Raw genomic sequence first — 23,606 nt, forward strand, 5'->3', positions numbered from 1 at the left:
ACCCCAGTTCATGGTTAATTTCCCAAAGGAGGAATGCCTCTCTCTTGAACGTTCCAGGAAATTAACCCCTTTGGGGTCTCTCACTGCTCAGACAAAATGGGCTTTGAGTAATCCTTTTTGCATCCCCATCACTCCATGTGAGGCAAAGCAGTACTCTCTCACAAAAATGTTGTGAAAATTTATATGACATATTAATATATAAAGAAAACATTTTTCAATTGCAAACTTTCACATGATAATAATACTATTATTATTATATTCAAATAAAAATTAATATCCACAACATCAATAATATTGGTAATATATGCTTGTTATTCTATTCCTTCTGTACTCCGTGTGTGTGCATGCATGCACATGCACATGTGCTTTAAAAGGTGGTCCACTTATAAATATACTTTCCTTATATCATTTTTAATTTTGGTTGTGACTCTATTGTGTTTTGAATGTGACATAATAATCCAATGAAAATAATGTAGTGCTGGGATACACAGTGATGCCTTCATTGAAGGAATTTTCCTGAACTTAGAGTAGTAGTGATAGTGTAGTTAAAAGCAAGGGTTCTACCAACAGATAGACCTGGGTTTAAATACCAGTTCCACTGCTTACCATGTTTGCATTCTTTGTTACATAATTTAAACTCTTTAAGGTCATTCCAATTTCCCTATTTAAATAATGGTCATTATATTATTTATTCTGAGAAAATAGAAGAGATAATGCATGAAAAGCACATAATATGGTGCCTGTCTTGGAAAATATTCAATAAATATTAATTAATATTATGACTTTTGACCTTGTATAAAAGGGCAATAAGTGGAGAAAAGAAAAAGAAATAATTTTGAGGTGTATGTAAAAGTGAAAAATGGGTATGAAAAAGAGATGAAATGACTCATATTTTTGGTGCAGTTTTCTCTGTCACTGACTATTTCCAAAGAAATCAAGGTGCTAGGAGCAAATTATTGGGGGCAAAGATGCATTGGTCGAAGTTTGGTGAAGCTAAAGAAAAATTTTAAAGTAAAAGTGAATTTTTTTTTTTTTACTTTGCACTGTTTCTATTAATTATTCTCTACTGTTTCTATGAATAACTAGAGGATTCTGACTTTTTTGTATTTTTAATGCAGGAAACCTAATCGTTAACTTGAAAAATCAAGATTTCACACTAATGTTTGTGAGAATAAAAAAAGACATTTACATATGTCACATGAAATGCTCTGGAAATATTTATATGTGTGTATGTATATATATATATATATACATTTCAATAAGGAAATGAAAATGTATAGGGCTACTCGAACAATTTTTGCACCAATTTAAAATATTGTCATTTTCGAAAAGATATTATTTCTCTAATATTTTTCAAACTTAATATGATTTTTAAAAGGCTATAAACATCTCGTCACAAGAACAAAAATTGAAAATTTTGTAAATGAGGGAACATTTCTTTTCCCTAAAATAGCTTATGCTATTGTTTTCAGGAAAGTGGAAAGTCTCAGATTCACAAAATATATCAAACACTTCTTCCACACTACCCACATGTGTGCGCGAGCACATGCATGCACACCAAAATGGCTCAATTCAACTTCCTCTCAATTTTTTATTGAACAGTTATTCATGTTATAGTTTACTGAACAATCTATAGAACAAAGCGGTATTTTAATATAAGTCAGTTCACCCAGTAGTTTGAAAGTTAGTGTTTGTAATCTGGATTTGTGACTCCTTTAAGTACAGTTTTATAGACTTCACAGTATTCTAAACTGTGCTATCTGATTTGTGACTGAAGACATTCAAAATTGTTGCTAAAGAAAACAAAAGAAAATGAAATCACTGAAGATATGTTAGTTTAACATTTTATAAAAGATTTCAAATTTAATGTTTCCTATGAAAGAAAGTTTAAATTATAAGAATACTTGGAAGATCACCTAAATATAAATCCATATGTAGCATGGCTAGTGGCCCTGGGTTGACTGGAAACTTATTTTTATTAAAAACAATAAACAAAAACCAAAAAGCTATTGAAAGAGCTTTCACCAATTTTCAAAGTCCCAGTTTAAAATGTTCATGTAGTCTGTGATCTAAGCGGAGATAAAAAAAATAGCCTGTTACATTGTATTCAGATGCATTTCAACAAATGTTCAGAATCACAGAGGTAATACAAAATAAGCAATTTAATAGTCTAAAAAATACTGAGTTTAGAACCAAATAACTGAGCTGTATATTCAACAACATCAGTTGAATATTCCGTGACCTTTAGCAAATCACTGAGATTCTTGTAAAATAGTAATAATAATACTTTTCCTGGTTTTCATGACAAAAAAACCCCAAACTTATGAGAATGTAGTAATGAAACTCTAAAATAGGTTCTAAAGCTACATATTCACTAAAGAAATTTAAAGCCAATAATTGGGGTGGAGACGTAACGAAAATTAATCTCTTGACTTTATTTTCCATATCTAAAACTGAGATATTTCATCTACGTGATCTCTTAGGCGTCATTCAGGTCCATCTATTATTTTATAAATATAAGGTTTGCTCACAGTAAGTGGAGCCTCCACTACCTCACCATTCTAATTCTACAACTTCAAAGTCAAAATTTATTTTTATGTCCAAGTTAAAAAAAATTTGAAGATCTCCGTTAAGAGATAATGTTAAATAATCCACAAATTTATGGTCCTGGTTTCCACTGCTGTCTGACAGAGCGCCTCTCTCTCTTTCTCTGTCTCTCTCACATCTGCCTACCTACTCTTTGTTTATTATCACTAAAAGAAAATCATAGTTACTTTTGTGTTTCTAGCCAGTTGCATCTCCTTTTTTATTATTTGTTCTTTCTGAATTTACACATTAACTTGCATATTCACACTTTGGTGATTTTGCTTTCCTGCTCTATGTGTGTGTGTGTACATGTGTATGTTTAAATCTCTACTTTCTACCTATACTCGGTCTTTGAGGAATTTGAAATTTAGTTTATTTATTGTCTTGGTATTCTTTCTCATGCTGGTGGTGTCTTTTCCTCTGAACTTTCAAAGCTGTCATTCAGAAACAAATGATTTACAAGGGTTTTAATTTCCTGATGCCTTTCCTACTGCTTCAAGCCCAGAAAGATCTTCCTTTTTTCTTCCTGCTTTAGGATTGCAAATACTCATAGGATGTAATAGCTAACGACATGGTAGATGTCTGCACTTAGAACTTAAACAATTCATCTGTGTTAATAAGAACAAGTTGAGAAGGAACTCTGCCCTCATTTTGATTGGTTTGTTGTCTCATACTAGGAGTTTTAGTAAAGTAATTCATAAATTATTAGATGACAGATAGACGGTATATATTAGTCATTAATTTTTATCACATACTTATAAATTTTAAGTATCCCATCTACTCAATTTATAAAGACATTTATATCCTGAACATGACTGTCGTGTTCTTTTTGTAATAATAGTCTGACTCCGTTTTGGGTGCTTGACTGCTGACAGCTCTCAAGCCCCGACGTTCTTCCTTTCCCTTCTACTCCATATCTGGGCAAGCTGGTAAGAAAGCCTGAGTTCTCCCCACTCGAACCAGGGAAGTCTCACTCTCCATCCAGGATCTCTCACTCCAGCCCCAACTCCTAATCACAGTAAATGTCAAACCAGTTCTTTTCTCTGCTCTTTCAATCCATTTTTTGACCTGGTTGGGAGCCTGCCCCACTCTCCACAGAGAGCCTCATTAAGTCAGTTAGAGCCCTTTCCCACACCCTCTTGCTGCATGTGTGAAATTATTAATCTCAACACCAGATTTTGGGTGGTGGCGGACTTATCCCCTCTATGAAGGGTGGTCTCAGCAATTGGCACAGCAAGCAGGGTATCGAGGCAATGAACACCACCGCTGGGGATCTTTCTTCTTATGCTTTGGCCTGATAACTGGCTGTGCTGACTATAGGCAAGCATGTTTTTTAAGTGTGTTTCCACCTGCTGGAACATTAGTACTTTGAGCTGAGTGACTTTGTGTTGCATTTGCTGAGTCTTCCCAAGGTTCTGTTTAGATTTGAACTAAGTTGGAAGTTTTAATGATGTCATTTAGGTACAGGAGTTTGGAACTGGGACTGTCCTTAAAGTGACCCCTATCAGGTGTCTCAGCCTAGACCTACCTGTGTGTCTCATATTGAATCACATGCTAGCACCCAGTAAGAAACATGACTCACATTAGGCTCAGGGGAAAAATACTCTGTGGCCATTGGTTCTGTGTCTCAACCAGGCATTGGCCCTCATTCTATAGTGTGTTTCAGGGATAGACTGATACCCTGTGCATTATACAGGTCCACTGGGTGGTTGCTAATGTGGACGAAGAGCAGTGACCCTGTGGAATGCTGAGGTTCCCACTACTAAAACAAGATAGCTCGTTCGGCCCCTACAAAATGCTTTTGCTGCTGCTGTTGTGTATGTCTCTGTAATAACAAAGATCCTGTTCACCACAGTTACAAGGAAAAACACTCACGAACCCCTGTGGCACAGCCAAGGGGTTTATTCAACCCTAACTTATGCCTGGGGTACATAAAATCTGATAAAGCAACACCACCATCGGGGAGCCCATTACCCTTATGCTACTGATTTGAGAGTCTCTGGAAGAGGAAGCTTATAGATACGAGCAGAGTAGACAAGACACCAACAGTAACAGCAGCAACAACAAAACTGGATACTTAGGAGGAAGCAGAAAACTAAAACAGGGGTATACAGTTTGTCCCAGCTGGAAATTCTTAGTTCATTACAAGAATGTGTTAAGGCAAAAAAATAGGTTTTGTGCCCTACAACATAAATTCCAAATTGACTTTAACATCTCCTGAGATGTACCAATTGTCCAACGTTCAGGACCTTAATCAAAGTTGGCACTGAATTACAGTTTTCACTGGAGACTCCGTCAAATTAAAACAAAGTACCCTAAAAAGGGGGATTGCACTAAAATTAAGGTACCCTTATACTCTTGAGTAGATTATTAAATATAAAATAGAGGACAAATAGATATGCCTCATCGTAACTATAAGAGTTATTTTCTTGCCTAAATTCTCCATGGTCGTAGCATCCATTGTCCTAAAATATCCCATCATAATCATGCATGCTCTGATCCAACGAATAATAAATTAAATTAAGTTAAATGTAAAATCTTTGGCATTTACAATTAGCTTGACAAAATAGGATCACATGGATCTTCTGTCTCTCCAAAATAAATAGTTAATAAGGCCATCAAGGATTGCAACAGGTCCCCCAAGTATTGAAACCCATTTATATATGAACTATTTAGAGAAAGGGTGGTAATCACCACTGCTTCTCCACTTAATAGCTCAGTTTGGCCTGTTCTTAAACCTGTAAAGAATGAATGAAGCCCCGTAGTAGATTGCTCCAAACTTAGTACTATGATTTCATATATTAAGGCCACCATTGCTCATTTAGATAACTGACCCCATTCAATCAATAATTGGTAAATACTTTGCAGTCATAGATTTGATTAATATGTCTGCCTAATGCCAATTGTGACAACCCCTCAGCCACAGTTGCCCTTTTTCTTTGAAGGGACACCTAGGTTACTAAACAGTCCTGCTATCATGCACAATCTCTTTGCAGGATTTTTACTGCATGCATCTTCCTCTGGAAACACATGTGTGATGTTACATTGATGCCATCCTCATCCAAGGAGCTTCATTTGACACACTCATTCAGGATGTACAAATATTCAAAAAGGCGCTCACAGGAAGAGATGGGCCACTGTTCTACACAAAGTGCAAGTCCCCCCAACTTAGTAAAATTTCTGTGCATTATTTAATCAGTCAAGGGCCGCTCCATCCTTGACACTGTCAAGAAACAATTATTGAGCTGTCAGTATCCACAATGTTAAGAAGATGTTTAGGTCTTTTGGGGTCCTGGAGGCAACATATTCCTCTCTGACAAATTTCAAATTTTGCTTAAGCATATCTATGATCTTAATTGCAAATCAGCCGATTTGGAATGAGACTCCTTTAAACAAAAGGCTTTAAAATCCCTCCAAACTGCCTTATAACAAGCAATCACATTAGTTCCCTTCAACCCCACCCCCACACCCCACACCCGCTGACACTTCTTCACTGTAGAGGCCTCCTCTAACGCCTCCTGGAGATTCTGAAACACCCATGATGCCCAAGTTGCCCATGGGCTTCTGGTGCCTGAAACTGTACACATGCCACACACCTTTAGAGTGGCAATTGTCAGCTGCATCCTGTGCTCTGCTGAAACCAGAGGCCCTGAGCCCAGGACTCTGCAGTCAATGACCCTTTATGCCTGGGGTCATGGCAGCAGCACCCTGCAAGTTTTACATGGCCACCAAAGCTGACTTGATAAAATGAAAACAGTATGTACAGAAAAGAGCCAAACTTGGGTTCTCTAGCATATTCCACCTGCAGGAGTGGAATGAGCTTGTGGAAAGACAACTTCTAAATTATGTGTAATGACTTAATTAAAGAACAGACACAGTAATATAAGACCTGGTAGATACAATGATCGTATTCTTATGCAAAGAAGCTACCTAAAACAGTACTATTGATCCAAGTGTACTGTTGCTTATAGATTATCACTCCCTGATGATGACCTGGGTGACTCAGATCAACTTTAGTTCTCACTTTGTAGACTCTAGTAGCCATTTGACAAGGAGCTGTGACTAAGGCTTAATTTACTTACCGTGGCAGTGCAAAGTGGAAGAATGATCTCCAGGCAGTTTAAGAAGTTAAGTGGACAGAGAGTCATCATCATGCAATTGAATTAAATCAAATAGATTGGATACACTTAAATAGCCTCTTGTTAAGAAGTATGCCAGTGAGATTCCTATTAAATTAAAATAAGTAAATAAAGCAAGAAAAAAAATGCTTTCCTGGGGTTGGGAATGAACAAAATTAAGAATCGGTAGAGCTAGAAAATATTAGAAAAAGAATTATAAATAGGGTAAGAAAAAGATTTAAGAGTAAAATCTTTACAGGAGAGAAAGTGAAGGAAAATTACAGATGAGCTCAGACTCAGAGTGTGTGTGTGTGTGTGTGTGTGCATGCACACGTGTATGTGTGAAGTAGAATGCACTGGAGGTTAGTGAACATATCAGTGAAAATATGTTCAACTGATATTATGAGGTATTTTCCAAAGCACAGGAATACTTACTTTATAAATTTTATTTATAAATTTTAGTGTATCTACATGAACATTTTCTGAGGCAGTGTCGTCCACTCAAAAAGGATGCACCAGTAAAGAATGATGAAATAAGATCTGTGTTACTTACTCTAAGTACTTTGCCACAAAATTATTTGCCATTAACTCTGAACAATTCACTTTACCCATTTCTGGCTTTTTTCTAACTTGTGAAGTGTTAATATTGTTCCCTACTTAATCTTCATGCCGCTACATTTTGAGGAGTCCCCAAGTTCACAGCCAGCTAAGTGTGCACGTGAGAGGAGGAGCCACGATTTAAATCCAGATCATCTGGTTCCAAGCCCAGTGCTCACTTGGTCAGGCAAAATAATTGGAAAAATGATTTGTACCAGGGACAGGAAAAGAGTATCAATAAAAAATGGCTCGAGTATAGAGTAGCTTAAAATCTAGCAAGAAGGAATTTGATCTGATATAGTCGGCATTGAGCATACACTATAGCTTTTTCATCAGGTGAGTAAAATAAGGAAAATAATCATTAATCTGGCTGCATTATGCAAGCTATTGGAAGGAAGAGAATTTTGACATATGAATCTAGCAAGAGATAATTAAATCTCAGAATAAGCACAGAGTTTTAATGTCAGCTTTCAAAGAAATTTTTTGTTTACTGATGCATTCTAAGCATCTGCATGAGTCCATCTGGTGTTTAGCATTAATAAATATTTGTCATTCTGGAAGATGATAGATGGAGAGGATCTTGCAAACAAAGATCACGAGTTTGCTCTTTGTGTTAAGGAATTAGACTATCTAGTGCTGAAAACACAAATTTGCCATCCATCAACACAGACTTCGGTAATTGCTGAAACCACAAGCAGCAATGAATATTTTGAGGTAATGTGTAGAAAATGAGGAAGAAAAACTAAAAACATAGCTTTTGTAAACACGTGGTCATGGCTCAATGTCAAGTCCCATGTTAATTCTCCAACAAAGCATTTGGGGACATCTAAGCAGAAGGCAGAAAAGAGAGAGGTGGTCAGAAATTGGTAGAGATTGCTACAGAGGCTCTGGTGTCAAATAGTGATAAATTCTAAACCCAGGCCTGTTACATCCTAAGTTTTTGATCTTGGTCGAGTTAACTTGTCTTAATTTGTTCATTTGAAACAGGAATAATATTTTTCTCTCTCTGGCATGGCTTATTTCACTAAGCATAACGTTGTCATTGCTCCTCATACTATTTTCCTTCTCTAAAAGAGTCAAATTCATAGAAAAAGAGTAGAAGGGGGTTACCAGGCTCAGGGGTTGGGGGAAATGGGGAGATGTTGATCAAAGGTGCAAGTTTTCAGTTATAAGATAAGTTTTGAGACTTAATGCAGAGCAGGGCGACCACAGTCAGTAATGTGTTACACGAGGGTACTTCAGAAGTTCATAGAAAAATTCATACTATTTTCTAATTCTCTTTCTCCATTAACTTTATACTTGAAATTTCCTTAGAGAGAAGATTTTGCACTCTCATTACTAGATAATACTTAAGAATATTCTTATGTACTTCATTTATGGAAAACACCTTCTGAAATATATCAGTCTGGAACCCACAAGCTTTGTGTCTGATCAGTGCATGTGCTGAAAATACCATCAGAGTTCTCCAGTATAGTAGGTGAAGAATCTGTTTTATCTCAAGCATTTAAAAAGCAAAAGAAAACTAGCTTCTCAAAACACTTTAAAAACCATAATTACATCTTGAAATATCTTTCATTATTAATTTTAATTTGTACGAAAATGTTAAAACATAAATACACCTTAATCTTAATCTTTACAATGGCAAATATCAGCCAAAAATGGTTAGCATTTTTTAATCCGATCTTAATATTTTTTCCAAAGCATGAACTTGTGCCTTACATCCAGTTTTTGTTAGTCCTGAAATTTTGAAAAGTGGATGTCTGTTAGTTATGCAGCACAATTCTTTCTGTAAAATAATGAATTAAAAAGAAACTAAACTAAATAACTGAGGTTTTAGACTTTTAAATGTGCAATGTCCATTAATTTCTTGATGCTAACTAAAGCATTTATGATTTGATATATTGATAAGCTGAAAAAGAATCTAAGTTGGATTAGTATATAGCATGATTTGAAGACAAACAGATAAAATACATTTGCAATCTTATTGGGAAAATATAAACATACAAACTTAAAAATAAAGCATTTATAAGCCTTTAAATTTAATTTATTTTATTTAAAATCTGAAATATTAAATTTGATCTTTAATATTCTTTTTAAAAATAGCTCTGAATTCATATATTACATTATTTGAGGAAAAGGAGACAAACAAAATACTTACTTGTGATGCTATTTCTCGAGACTGACACAAAGGGAGGAAAAAGGAAACACACAAAATACAGTTTAAACAATGACTAAACAATACACAGATGAAACAATCAGTAACAAGGACAGGAAAATGACAGATACCCACATAACACTTATAATCTCATTATTACTTATCATAAGGCTTCTTAACAAAATTAAAGAGTAAGCTATTATTTCTAAAGATTGCCAAAGATTTGTTCTTGTTAGATTGTTTTTTGTTTTGCTAAAATTGTCTAAGATTGATAGAAAGAAAAAGTGACACTAGTAGAAGAAAAGAAAATAATTCATAGTAGCGTATTAAGCTACTATATTCATAAGAGAATATTTAATATAAATATTGGTATTCAATAATAATTATTGGAATTAATATCTGTACTATTATTTTTGCATAGATATCTTACAGTATAATTGGTTTCTCTCTTGCATATAAATGTAATTAAGTGGATACAAATGTTCTGAGATTTCACATTGGCTGTATAGTCAAAAAATTGATCTGCACAATCAACTTATGATACCTCAGTATTTACTTATAAAAATCATGCTGTCTTATTCTTCAGTTCTAAAGAATAATATTCTATTCATTTTTTAAAAGATAGAAGTAAAATTTTCAATTATATTCTTTGGTGTAATATAACTCAAGTCTAATTCATTATCTAGTATTATCTAATTGTTATTGCAAATATAAGAAATGTGTAATAAACATTTGATTATGGACTCCTTGAAACTATTTATCTCAGGATTTGTAAGACCTGGCCCGATGGCTAACAACAGGGAACGGGTAGCTAGCACAGTAAAACGATTCTATCCTAGGCCTTATTAACATAATTTTATTAGTGAGATTTTGTAAAAGGTAAACTTTTCTTTTAATAATATATTCAAATGCTACTTTTCATTTTAAGAGTAAAGAATGGTTGGCAGATAGGACAGTCAGTGATTATTCTACATGCACGTTTTTGAAAGCTACAGGATTTATTAAATGTAAAGGTGACCAATAATCAGGATACCATATTTCACAAATTTATTGTGTACACTATAAAAGATGTTGGTACTTTAATATACTTTAAAATGATCTCATTCTAGTTTTTAGTAAAATTTTCACTAGTTGTATAATACTTCAAGTGAATGGGATTTTCAGTACAATAGAAAACTATAGGCAATGCAGGTCTGCTATGGTTTGAATGTCCCCCTAAAAGTCATCGAGGCTTGATCCCCATTGTAACAATGTTAAGAGGGGGGGAAGTCCCACTACAGTATCCTCCCATTATAGTGGGGCCTTTTGGAAATGATTGTATCTTGAGGACTGTGCTCTCATGAATGAATTAATCCATTCACCCATGAATGGGTTAATGGACTAATGGGTGCGGACTGGTGACATTATAAGAAGAGCAAGCGAGCAGGTTAAAAAGTACTCTTGGTATGTCATACCCTGCTTCTCCACGGGACTCTGTAGAAAGATCCCCCTAAGAAGGCCCTCACCAGATGTGCCTCCTGGACCTTGGACTTCCTAGCCTCCGAAACTGTAAGAAATACATTGGTTTTTTTATAAATTATCCAGTTCCAGGTATTCTGTTATAAGCAACATAAAAATGATTTAATCAAGGTTTTTCTTTTCTTTATTAATTTAGAATTTTTCAGATTATAGAAAAATAATACTATCTCATATGCTATACAGTAGATAAAAACCAGGGTAGCATTTTATAATAAACAAATTAATATTTCTGCAATAAAAAGTGTAAATATTCATTTTAAGTGAAGTAAGTAATTATAATCTCACAACAGTTCAGGTGTAGTTTTGCCACCAAATGAGCATGGTGAGCTTTTCAAAACTGAATAAAAAGGCTTATGGAGGAAAATACTGTTCCTCTTTGTACCCCTAGAGGAACATGAGGCCTTGTCCTTTTTGTATGTGTCGTTTGAACCAGAAGAATCTGATGTTTGTAAAAGCTCCCTTAGATAGAAACCTAGTAGTAGTAGAAGTTCTGCTGGCATGTGTCGGGCCTTAAAAACTAACACCACCTTAAGTGACATTACAAGGCGTGCCATTATGGGCCCACAAGGGCATATTAACATGGCAGCCTAGGATGGCCCTGGGAGGCAGTAGGGTGGGAGTGACTGTGGGAACCTTGCCTTAGCCCTTATTGGCCAAATACGTGCTTCTGCGCTCGTGAACACTGCGTGATTGCAATAGCTAGGCATTGAGACAGGATGCATGCCCTTGACCTTTAAGTTGATTGGAGGATGTAAAAACCTCCCTTCCCCATTTGCCTTTAAAAGCAAGTGCTTGTGTGATAATAAACAGAACTGCTCAACAGAACACTCCCCGCCACGTCTGAGTGTCCTTTAACGGTCTGGTTGGGGCCGTGGCTGTGCTCACCTCTCTTCACGGCTCTCTTCCCCTGTCTCCTTCCAAAGGGGACAAGAGGGAAAGAGGAATCTGGGCCATTCGCTTGCCCACCAAAAGGAACGAGGCTAGGGCTGTTCGGGTCGGCCAGCGGCGGACCCGACAGGCATGGTGGCATATAACTAGCAATAAAGGGGCAGATCTAGCTCTATTCTACTTTGCATAGATTTTCCAGCCACTGTGTGCATCCTAACTTTACTCTCTGTGCTTGCATTTGTGTGATTTCTCCTTCAAGCAATCTATAGTCTACCAGAAAAAAATCATATAGTATTACAGGTTTTTTCTAAATTTTATAGATTCAGGGGCTGGCTGGTTAGCTCAGTTGGTTAGAGCACAGTGTTATAACTCCAAGTCAAGGATTTGGATCCCCATACTGGCCAGTTGCAAAAACTATAAATAAATAAATACATACGTAGATTTTGACTGTGGATATTCCTCATCTTCATTTGTCTTTTCAAAGACGTCTGCTTGAGTATTCAGTGCTTCTCCCGCCTCACAGCCAAAGCAGCGATAGAATTTTACTCTTTCTACACAGAACATGGGATGATACTGAAGACAGACTATAAAATGATGAGGCATAAAAACCTGCATTGGCCTTTAAAATGCATTTTTTTAAATCTTCATTAAAAAAAAAAAAACAAGGAGGCAAAGCCTAGAGTCTTTATATTAGTTTATCTCTATTTTATCCTTGTATGAAATTCTGACATTTAATGAAAGTTCTTCATAGAACAGAAAGCAATTTAGCATTTAAAAATATAAACTGAAGAAGAAATGAATGGGTCTAATATCACTACTCTATGCCTATAGGTCTATTGCTTGTTTTTATTAGTTACAAATGCATAGTTTGAACAGTCAGAAAATGTTTTGGTTTGTTTTGGAAAATGGCAGCTCCCCCCACAATCTCTCTTATTTCCTTCTCATAGGGACCCATTTGCTTTTGCCTCTTTCAGTTGGACATGTTGGTCTTTATCTCTCTGTTTCTCTATAATGTGCTTGTTTTTTCTACATTTTTTGTTTCTCCTTTTGTCATTGACTTCTCACTCTGGAAGAAGAGGAATTAATCGTCTTTCCCACATAACCCACTACCTTTGCCATCATTTCAAAATAGTTGGGTCAAAATTCAGGACACAATACAACTTAGTAGAATTCACAGATGAGATATATAGGATATATGGTTAGTGTATATTTCCTGCACACATTTTTTTATTGTTGATGGTAATTTTATATTCCTAGAGTTAATAAATGTCTTATTTTATGAATTGCTTATATATATACTTATTAATAATTCATCCTGAGCTCTTTGGGAATTATTTAATCTTTTTTTTTTTTAAAGACATTGTGATACATGAGATATTCTGTAGAATTCATCTTCCTAAAAAAGTCTTTCTGAAGCTTTATGGCCTGCTCTGGGTTTCCCTATATGCCTAGTGGTCCTTTTATCACCTTCCTGGGGGCCTCATTTACTCTCTTGGGTTCCATAAAATTTCTGGTTTCCTGAATACCGTGATTCCTTCCTTAGTTTGCTCATTAATTTTGGTGGGAGCAATATCCTTAGAAAGCAGGTGTGGGAAGGATATTTCTGGAGAATATGCATATTTGAAATATGATTTATTCTACTCTGACACAAGTTTGGCTGAGTATAGAGTTCTAGTTTGAAAGTAACATTCCTTCAGAATCTTGGGGGCGTCGCTCCATTGCCTTCTAGCTTGTGGTGTTGCTGTTGAGAAACGTTAAACGATACATTGAATGTGACCTATTCCACATCCTCTTGCTTCAACTCCCTGGAATTTTAGAGGATCTCCTTTCCCTCTGTGTTCTGATGTTTTACAATCATATGCCTTCATCTGAGACTACTTTAATTCCTTGTTGTGGGCACTTGGTTACCCTTCCCATTTGGAAACTAACACACTTCTCTTCAGGGATTATTCTGGAATTACTACACTGATATTTTTAAAATTTCTCTGTATTTCTTTCTTCTGGAAATCTTACAATTTGGATCTTAGACCTTCTAGACTAGTTCTCTAATTTTATCTTTTCTTTACCATTTTTGATGTTTTAAATTCTTGCTCTAATTTATGAGTGATTTCCTCAACTTTGGTATACACTTGTTCACTTCTGCTATCATATTTTTAATTACCAAGAGTTCTTTTTAATTACCTGAATGCTCCTTTAGAAATATATTTTCCTGTTCATCTTTCATCTTTGTACTATCTTATGTTTTTAATATTAATTATAGCTTTTTTGATATATAAAATTGCTAATACATATTTGATATATCATATAATTTGCCCATTTCAAGTTTTATATTCAAGATTATTTTAGTTAGTTGACTTTCAAATCATCACCATAAACAGTTTTAGATGATTTACATCACCCCAGTAAGTGCCATCGTATCTGGTAACTGTTAGTTCTCATCCCCCTACCTTCCCCCTGCTTAAAGAAGAGGCAGTCACAAATGTACTCTCTGTCTCTACACATTTGCCTTGTATGGGCACTCCACATACATGGAATCATAAAGTATGTGGTCTCTTGTATCTGTCTTCTTTCATTTAACATAATATTTTTGATATTCATCCAAGTTGCAGCACATATAAGTAGTTTGTTTCTGTTGCTAAATAATATTGTCCATCTGTTCGCCAGTTGCAGGACATTTAGGTTGCTTTCAGTTTGGGGGTATTACTAGTAATGCTGCTAAGAACGTTTGTGTGTAAGTTTCTGTGTGAATATATATTCGTTTCTTTTGGGTAGATACCTAGGAGTAGAAGTTTTTACTTTATGTTTTAAAATTCTCTCCTCCCTCAATGGTCTACCTTTCCTACAGGGCTTTTCAATTTAATTATTTTTAATTTAATTTAATTTTTATTTTAATTTATCAATATAGTTAATTTGGGGGTTCCTTTGCCAGTGCCTCCTTTCTCTCCCTCTTTCTCCCCCTCCCCCATCAACATCATATCTGTTCACTTGTCTTAACAAGATCAAGAAATTGTTGTGATCGTTGTGTCTTCTTCCCCCCACCCCTGTTCATTTGTATATTTACTTATTTATTTTTATTAGCTCTCACAAACAAGTGAGAACATGTGGTATTTCTCTTTCTCTGCTTGGCTTATTTCACTTAATATAATTTTCTCTAAGTCCATCCATATTGCTGCTAATGGTAGTATTTCTTTTTTTGTTTGTTTGTTTGTTTGTTTGTTTTAATAGCAGAGTAGTATTCCATTGTGTAGATATACCACATTTTCCTTATCCACTCATCTGATGATGGGCATTTAGTCTGGTTCCAACTCTTGGTTATTGTAAACAGCACTGCAATAAACATGGGAGTACAGGTATCCCTTCGACATGATGATTTCCATTCCTCTGGGTATATTCCCAGCAGTGAAATTGCTGGGTATATGGTAGCTCTATCTGCAATTGTTTGAGGATCCGCCATACAATTTTCCATAAAGGCTGCACCATTTTGCAGTCCCACCAGCAGTGTAGGAGGGTTCCTTTTTCTCCACATCCTCACCAGCATTTGTCATTCTCAGTCTTTTGGATATTAGCCATCCTAACTGGAGTGAGATGGCATCTCAAAGTGGTTTTGATTTGCATTTCCCAAATGCTGAGTGATGTTGAGCATTTTTCATGTGTCTGTTTTCTTCCTGTTTGTTTATTTTGGTATCTATGTGAGAGTACTCCAAAAAGTTCATGGAAAAATAGAATTAAAAGATAATATGAATCTTTCCATGAACTTTTTGAAGTACCTTCATATTCCATTTCCACGTTAGACGCTATTTTGGGATAGCAGGGAATTTTTAGTTGTCTTCTCTTATTTAAGAGTAAGAGACATAGATTGAAAGCTCTGGGTGATATTCTTCTTATTGTGTGTTTCATGGTGAACTTACTGGATTACTGAACTAGAGAATCTCCCATATCTGTATATTCAGCCCTTTTTATTTGGCTTCATCAGATTCCCTGTGGAAGACTATTCCAATTTGCTGCTGAAGGGTACAATATATAGAATATACCTTTGCACTTAGCTCTCAGAATTCAGTGTGGTACTCCTAGCCCTCAATTGTGTCCAGTGTCCCCTAGTCTTTAGACCATCTCCACTGAATACACCTCCAACATTTTCCAGTGTGGGGTAAGAGGCAGGAGCACAGCTCCTTGAACTGTTGGAGAGAATAGGGATCTGACAGATGTCAAGCAAGAACATATCAGTCTCAAATTATAACTATTAAATGAAGTTTCCATCCTAAAATCTGGTGTCTTTCTTTAATTTGAGTAAGAGAAAATTGGCATTTTGAATAATTATGCATCATATGAATTTCAGAACTTTAGTTCTTTTGTGCCATCTGATACTTGAGAGAGATAGTGGAATGTGTGAGCCAATCTTACATGTCATTATAGTCAGTAAGCTTTAATTCTGTGTTTTTATATAATCAGAAAAAAGTTTCCCTTTTTATCCAAACCCCAGTGTCTCTATTGGGTTAAGATTTAATTGATATTTATTTTGGGGGGAGGCTTCCTGTTATCGGGATCCAAACCCTTGACCTTGGTGTTACAACACCACGCTCTAACCAACTGGGCTGACAGGCCAGCCCTTATTTTTTTGTAATAGAAGATTAAACCAAGAGATATTCACTTTAATGGTATTTTTACATCTTGTAATACTATGATTTAAGGTAGATATTTTTCATCATGTTATCTAAAATTGCTTAAGAACACACAGAATATACTCATTCTTTTAATAGGTGATAAGTAAAAACAAATCTTTTGCAAGATAAACTTGTATCCTTTCATGTATCAGACTATAATTATTACATAAATCAGCATAGAGCTATTTTTGCCTTATTTGCCAGGAAAACAAAAGTAGAACTCAGGCCCAACTGTAGTGATCAGTGTACGTTAGATATAGAGTAACATTAATTTCTCTGCCCGTTATTATATTTTGTTGTAAAAATGCTTGATGGTCCTGTTTTTTATCTTTAATTATTTGTTGCCCTAATTTTTTTCTACATTACGCAAAATATAAAATTTAAATAAAATATATGTATGGAAGATTAATTCAGTACAGGAAAACAGGGTGTATCATCTTTATTTAACTCAGTTTCCTTTTATTTTCCCAATGATAAGTGTTTTTTATATAAGCTAGAGGTTTGGGAAATTATAAGCATTTTACTGAGGTGATCCTTACTTGGGATGGGCAAGAATTAAGCAACATGTAGTCAAATATTCTTTGATGACAATACAAATACTGTTATCCTTTCCCTACTTAACAATGTAAACAGCACACAACAAAGTCTTTTAATAAAACAAAATGACTGACATGGATATGGACTTGACCAAGAACAGGATTTACAAAGTTCAAATTCACAAACACCACATATATATATAAGAAAAGAACATAGCAATACTCTGTTGTATGAAAATTTTCTCTGTACTTATTATGGTCAAAGAAATGGTTTGTATAGACTGAATGTTTGTGTCCCCACAAATTTCATATGTAAAAACTTAATTCCCAGTGTGATGGTATTTGGAGGTAGGGCTTTTAGGAGGTGATTAGGAGATGAAGGGTCCTTATGTAAGAGGTCGTGGAGAGCTCCGTCCCCCTTCCACCCAGTGAGGATGCAGTGAGAAGATGGCCAGCTCAGAACCAGGAAGCAGGCCCCCACTACACGTCTGATCGGCTGGCACCTTGATCTCGGACTTCACAGCCCCGAGAACCATGAGAATTCAATTTGTTGTTTATAAGCCACCCAGTCTGTGATATTTTGTTATAGCAACCCATACAGACTAAGATAATGCTTAATTGCTTAGGTGTGAAAGCACTTGCGTTTTCCTAACTTTTAATCAAATAATAATTTTTTGGATACAGTATTCTTAAAATGTTAGGCACAAATAGCCAAACCATCTTATGTATATATTTAACTGTCTGGAATGTTTTTCTCCAGTCATTCATTCCAGATTTTCTCTGATTTGGTCTTGCTCTTTGTGGTGTGAACCAAAGGAATCACAGCCAAAGAAAACTCATATTCAGCAGGAGAGATGGTAACAAAGCCTCGTTTAACATCCCTAAAACTACAGGGAAACCACCTGAGAAAAATACCTCAGAAAAACTGAACTATTTCCTGCTGGCCTCAATATCCACTTATAGAAGGATCAAACTACACATTTTAACAAGAAAACAATCTAAAACTCTATGTGATTCATCTTATGCTTTCTAAAGATCTTTTCTATACATGGGTTTGCTGATTTTTATCACAACCTGGTTTAATGATTATATTGACTGCTGAAATGCATATGAGTGATCTGAGCTTTACAGTTGAGGTAATTTTGCATAAGACCAAATACATAAACAGCTAACAAAATTTCTTTATAATTTATAATAACTTTGAGGTGTTTATAGAAGAAAAATATTTCAAGAATATAAACCACAATTTGTATTAAATAATTTTATAGATATTGATAGAATAGTGCATTTATCCAAAATCTTTATTTAATAAAAAAAGTCTAATTTAAAAGATAATGCTTTTTACTAAGTATATAAAGACTACTTAGAACCACATGAAGTGACCAGATCAAAAGGTGGATATGTTTTCAGCTGCATACAATCACCAGAAATTCTCCCTCCATATTAATAGACTCTAGTTTGCTATTAAAATTATTGAGCTTTCCTCTGAGAAGGTCTGGCGCTACTCCTGGAGTTTTCTTTTGGCTTTAGAATGGTTTTCAATCTAGAGATTGAGAAATATGGATTTCAATACTTACTAACTTTGCTTCCTTACAAATGCTAATATATGTAATTTTAGAGATCTAGGTTGCTTGCCTTGAGAACTTATGTGTCAGAACTTCAAAGTTAATTAGAATTAATTTTCTTCCTGACAATCTTCTAGAAATGGCTAAACCTAGATCTACAAAAAGCATCCAGAGCCAAAAGTCCATAAACTCTAGAATAGCACCTAAGTGATGAAATTTTGTAAAATTCTGATTTGGCTTACTAAAACAAATAATTGAGAAGGTTTTCACTTCTGAGAACTTACACTACATATTCAGATAATATTCTTTTCACTTTCTCTGGCATTTTTCAGAAATCAATTCCAAGTTTATGAATGATTGTATTCATCAGATTAAACATCAAAACAAGAATATTTTCATATTTCTAAACCTCAGATGTAGTGAGTTTCTGAGATTCAGTCCTGTAGATTCCAATGGGGACATCTCCGGTAGAAGAACACAACTTCTGATAAAGTCTAGCATAAGTTCTGATCCATAAGTTGTCTTCAGTGATTTTCATCTATAACATATATAAATTATTTACATATTAGATGTTATTAAAAATATTAAACCCAGTGGTTATTTTTTACTTGCAAAAGGCAGAATTTATTAATATTTTGAAATCTCAAAGTAATATTTTATTAAATGTATATATATTAACTTTATTTATTGTACTCTATCTCAGCTTATCCTGGAGATTCAGCCAAACATAAGAAATCCAAGTACTCAATTTGAGCCAGTATGACATTGTATTAATTCCATATCAGTAGGCAATAGGGCACTGGTAATTGACTGGGAGATGTTGTAAACTACATGGAGACCTTTTTGAATGGTGCAATAACTGGAGGCTGCTACTGGTATTTAGTAGACAGGGTCTGCTGATGCTACAAAATTTAAAGTACAAAAGGAACTCCAGTACAAAAAAATACTTGTCTCACTCAGTGTTCTAATAGCACCTATATTGAGAAAATTCTGTAGTAGAATAAGCACAGGTCTAAGAGTTAGGAAACCTGAGTTCTAATCCCTCTTTGCTGCTTGTAAATCTGAACTGTTAGCAAATCATAGTATACTCATTTATAAAACAAAGGGGTTAAACTGTATGATCACTGTTTTCCTACCAAGTATAGCATCCTATGCCTAAACCTATCAGTCCCAAATTGCCAGCTAGGGAAAAACAAACCACAACTTGTTCTGAATTTTGTACAGAACAGGTATTTAATATGATTATTAATTAAAAATAATATGTTTTCCTCAAAAAGTTTTTAAGAAATTAAAAAAACTCAGGTGAAACTCTTTGGATACACATTAGAAAAAATAATATATGACATAGAAGACTTAGCCAAAGTACAGGGTAGATGAATTTCAGAAATTTTTATCTAAACAATCTTCCATTCCATTGATTTTTGACTTACATAGCAAAGAAACCCCGATCCTGGTGTGTGTCCAGTCACAACAGAAGTCTGGTGATAGAAATCATATAATCCTTCACAAATGACTGCAATATAAACAAAGTATGTGTTTTTATATGTATGATATGCTTAGAACAGCCAGGAGTGTGAACTTCTAATCACTTCTAAAAGATTATTTCTCATAACACATCATTAAATCTATGTAAAAATGAAATAATAATCTATCTTGTCAGTGACCTAAGTAAACCTGTACAGTTAAGCTGTTTGTAAGGAAATATAGGAAGTAATTGTTATCTAGAAATATCTTGATATGCTTACATTTTATGTGTGCTACTAGGCATGATAAATACATTTTTAGATATTTTAGTAAAAAATACAAACTGAAATAAAATGGTACATATCATAAGAACTTGAAAGAATAAAATTAATTTGCAATGAAATATTTCAACCATTTTTTGTTTTTAGGATTAAGCTCTATGCTAATAACATAGATTCCTAAATTACATTTACCACTTATTTTTGCATGTACTTTCTTGGCACACCATTCCATGCTAATTGTAGCCTTTTAAAAAAAAATTGAATCATCACATTTCCCTGAAGTGACAGTACATCTTTCATATTGACAAGTTTGAAAGCTAGAACACAGTCTTTACAGATACATAGACAACTTTACTAATAAAAAATTAAAGAAAATGTGATTGAAAATCATTACCGATAGTTCAAGAACCATTAGCAACCTATCAAAAGCCCTCCTGAAGAGAAATTATTCTCTGGATTTTACTGATTCTGAAGTCTGCAAATTAACTGTTTTTCAAACAAGTCACAATACAGTGGTGGGTTAAAGCTAGTGAATTTTAAAAATGGAATAGAACACATTTCAGTAACATAGAAAATAATACAGCAATACCAGCAGAAAGGGTAAGTGTTGTGAGATTTCTGCTTGTAATACACACACACATAAAAGCGCATGTTGGATTGAAATACAAAATATACTCTTTACTCTGTTACATTTTAAGATCTTTAAAAACTATAGTTCTAGTTTACTCTTTGTGCAGAAGCGTCACAAAACACCCAATTTCCTGTATCTCTACTCACAACATAAAATTTGAAGCAAAAATGAAGAGGAAGAAAAAACTCTGCTTTCCACTTCTGCAAAACAGTTTTCTGTTTAACTTATATATTAGACTTCCTCATGAGACCTCATTTAAACATAAGATACTGTGGCTAAAAAAAAAAATCGAAAAACTACTGGTGCATAATAACATCCAAGCATTTGGCTGCCATTGATATAAAATCTTCAGTTTCAACATTGCTCTTGAAACAAGCCCTACCCTGCAATCTAATCTCTTTAAATTACAACTATCTGTGTGTTGTGTTAATGGTGTTTGAGGTGGGAGCCTTCCCTCCTGGAGTTCTCAGATAATGGGTCTAAAACTCTAGGGCAAATAGGAGTATTTATTCTCCCTTGTGTTTGTTCTGGCACTCATCTGACAGAAGCAGATGGTTTCTGACATTGCTAGAGGCATACCCATGGGCAAAATTAGCCCAAAGGCCAGCAGAAAAGCTTTAACTATTTTGGGATTAGTTTATGCAGTCAAGCAATCATAGAAGAGGGTACTTAAATACATAATCAATAAGAACAGGCACAATAAAATGCTTAAATGCTTAATTTAAGATTAACATTATCAAACAATTTAATGCCCTGTGAATTTCTTCCTTTCCCTAAAAATATTTAGAGATTGTCTGATTACTTGAATTAGAGAATATTACATATTACCACTGTTCAGTTTGTGGTAGAGACAAAAAGAGAGTACATTATAGCTGTGTGAAAGAGCATCTCCCTGAACCTCACAGCTGTGATAAAACGACACTGTTAACTCGGCATTCAGGAACAAACTTAGTGGTTCTTGGCTGTTGTAAAATCTTTTTTTATATTTTTTGAAAATAGGCAAAATTAGCAGATGCCTAAAATGTCCTTGGTTTATCAGTTTTCTGACATCAATTTGGTATTTTATGCCAAACCTGAAAAAAATGCGTACTATGAGAAATGATGACTTTTTATAACCTAGTATTTTTTTCTTATCCTTATTTAAAATCTAGTAATATGCCTGAAATAATATGCAAAATGTTTTAAAATGTCCCAAGAAATACTGCAGGGCACTGCCACCAAAGAATGCCTAAAAGTAGTTTTCATAGATTTTTAAAATAATATTTTTCTTACAAAATATTTTATAGGCATATGTATGTTATTAAATACATGAAATAAAATATTGAATTACATTCAGAGCCAATTTTAAGTTAACAGCTCCATGAAAAACAGTAGAAATAGTATTCATTTAAATAAAATCTAAATGAAATAACAATTTTAGGGGAAAAAAATAAAACTTTCATACCTGATACAGAAGAGTGTCCAACATGCTTATGCTGAACACCCTCCCAGCAGCGAAAGGCAGACGAAACATAAAGGCCAGATTAGAACCTCTCTCCCGTTCTTTCTGTTCAGAAATTTGAGATATAAAAATTCGTGAGCTTTTATGCATTTCTGCCTAGGTAAATTTTCTTAGCATATGTGAAAAAAGATATTCTCAGTATATGGTTCTTAGCTATAAATGCATCATTACTTCATTTATAATTGTATTTTTAAAATATGCTTTTAATTTTTATAACCAAATTTTCCTGATCAATTTAAAAACTCAATTATTAAGAAGAGTTAATCCTTTCATACATTAAATATTTACTTTTTCATATTTATTTACTTTTCATATATATTTCTGAAATGGTTTGAGGTGACAAAAATAAAAGAAACAGATAAAATAAAAATCATGTAATCAAATGTAAAACTTACTAAAATCACATAATGTATCATAACAGAAGATTTACTTTTAAATATTCTCAAATGTTTAAAAAAATTGCTATGGTCTGAATGTTTGTGTCCCTGCCAAAATTCATGTGTTGAAATCCTAACCCTCAAGGTGATGGTATTAGGAGCTGCAGACTTTGGGAAGTGATTAGGTTATGAGAGTGAAACCCTAATGAAAGAGATTAGTGGCCTTCTAAAAGAAACCCTAGAAAGACCCTCACCCCTTCCACATGTGCTATCTATGAACAAGAAAGCTGGCTTTCACCAAACACCAAATTTGCCCTCACCTAGATCTTGTACTTCCCAGTCTCCAGAACTGTGAGAAATAAACATCTGCTGTTTGCAAGCCACCCAATCTATGGGGCAGCCGGAACAGACTCAGACAGACCTTTCACATTAAGTAGTCTCTAGCTTTCCTTCGTCTCAGTTTCATGTCTCCATCTGCCTCTTAAGTTGTGCCAGCCACACCAATGTGCAGCTAAGCTTCGGTAAATTACATGCAAAAATGTGTTTATGTGTACATGTGTGTGTTTGTTATGATGTATGGTGGTTTCTTTTTTAAAATTCTGTTGCTATTATCTTCCCTTAATAAATGAAGACATGAAAGTAAATGTCAAATTTGTTTAAGTTTGGAAGGAGCTTCTTAAGAATGTGAGTTAACGTTGTATGTAACAAACAGTAACGTCAAAAATGCT

At 34.5% G+C, this 23,606-nt stretch overlaps 1 pseudogene; it reads right to left on the reverse strand.

The window, feature by feature from the left end:
- LOC134384434 (potassium channel subfamily T member 2-like) overlaps window positions 1-23,606 on the reverse strand; it is a 110,361-nt pseudogene that overhangs the window by 28,332 nt on the left and 58,423 nt on the right.

Source organism: Cynocephalus volans, chromosome 8 (genome assembly GCF_027409185.1).
Source record: "Cynocephalus volans isolate mCynVol1 chromosome 8, mCynVol1.pri, whole genome shotgun sequence".
In the NCBI taxonomy this organism is placed as follows: domain Eukaryota; kingdom Metazoa; phylum Chordata; class Mammalia; order Dermoptera; family Cynocephalidae; genus Cynocephalus; species Cynocephalus volans.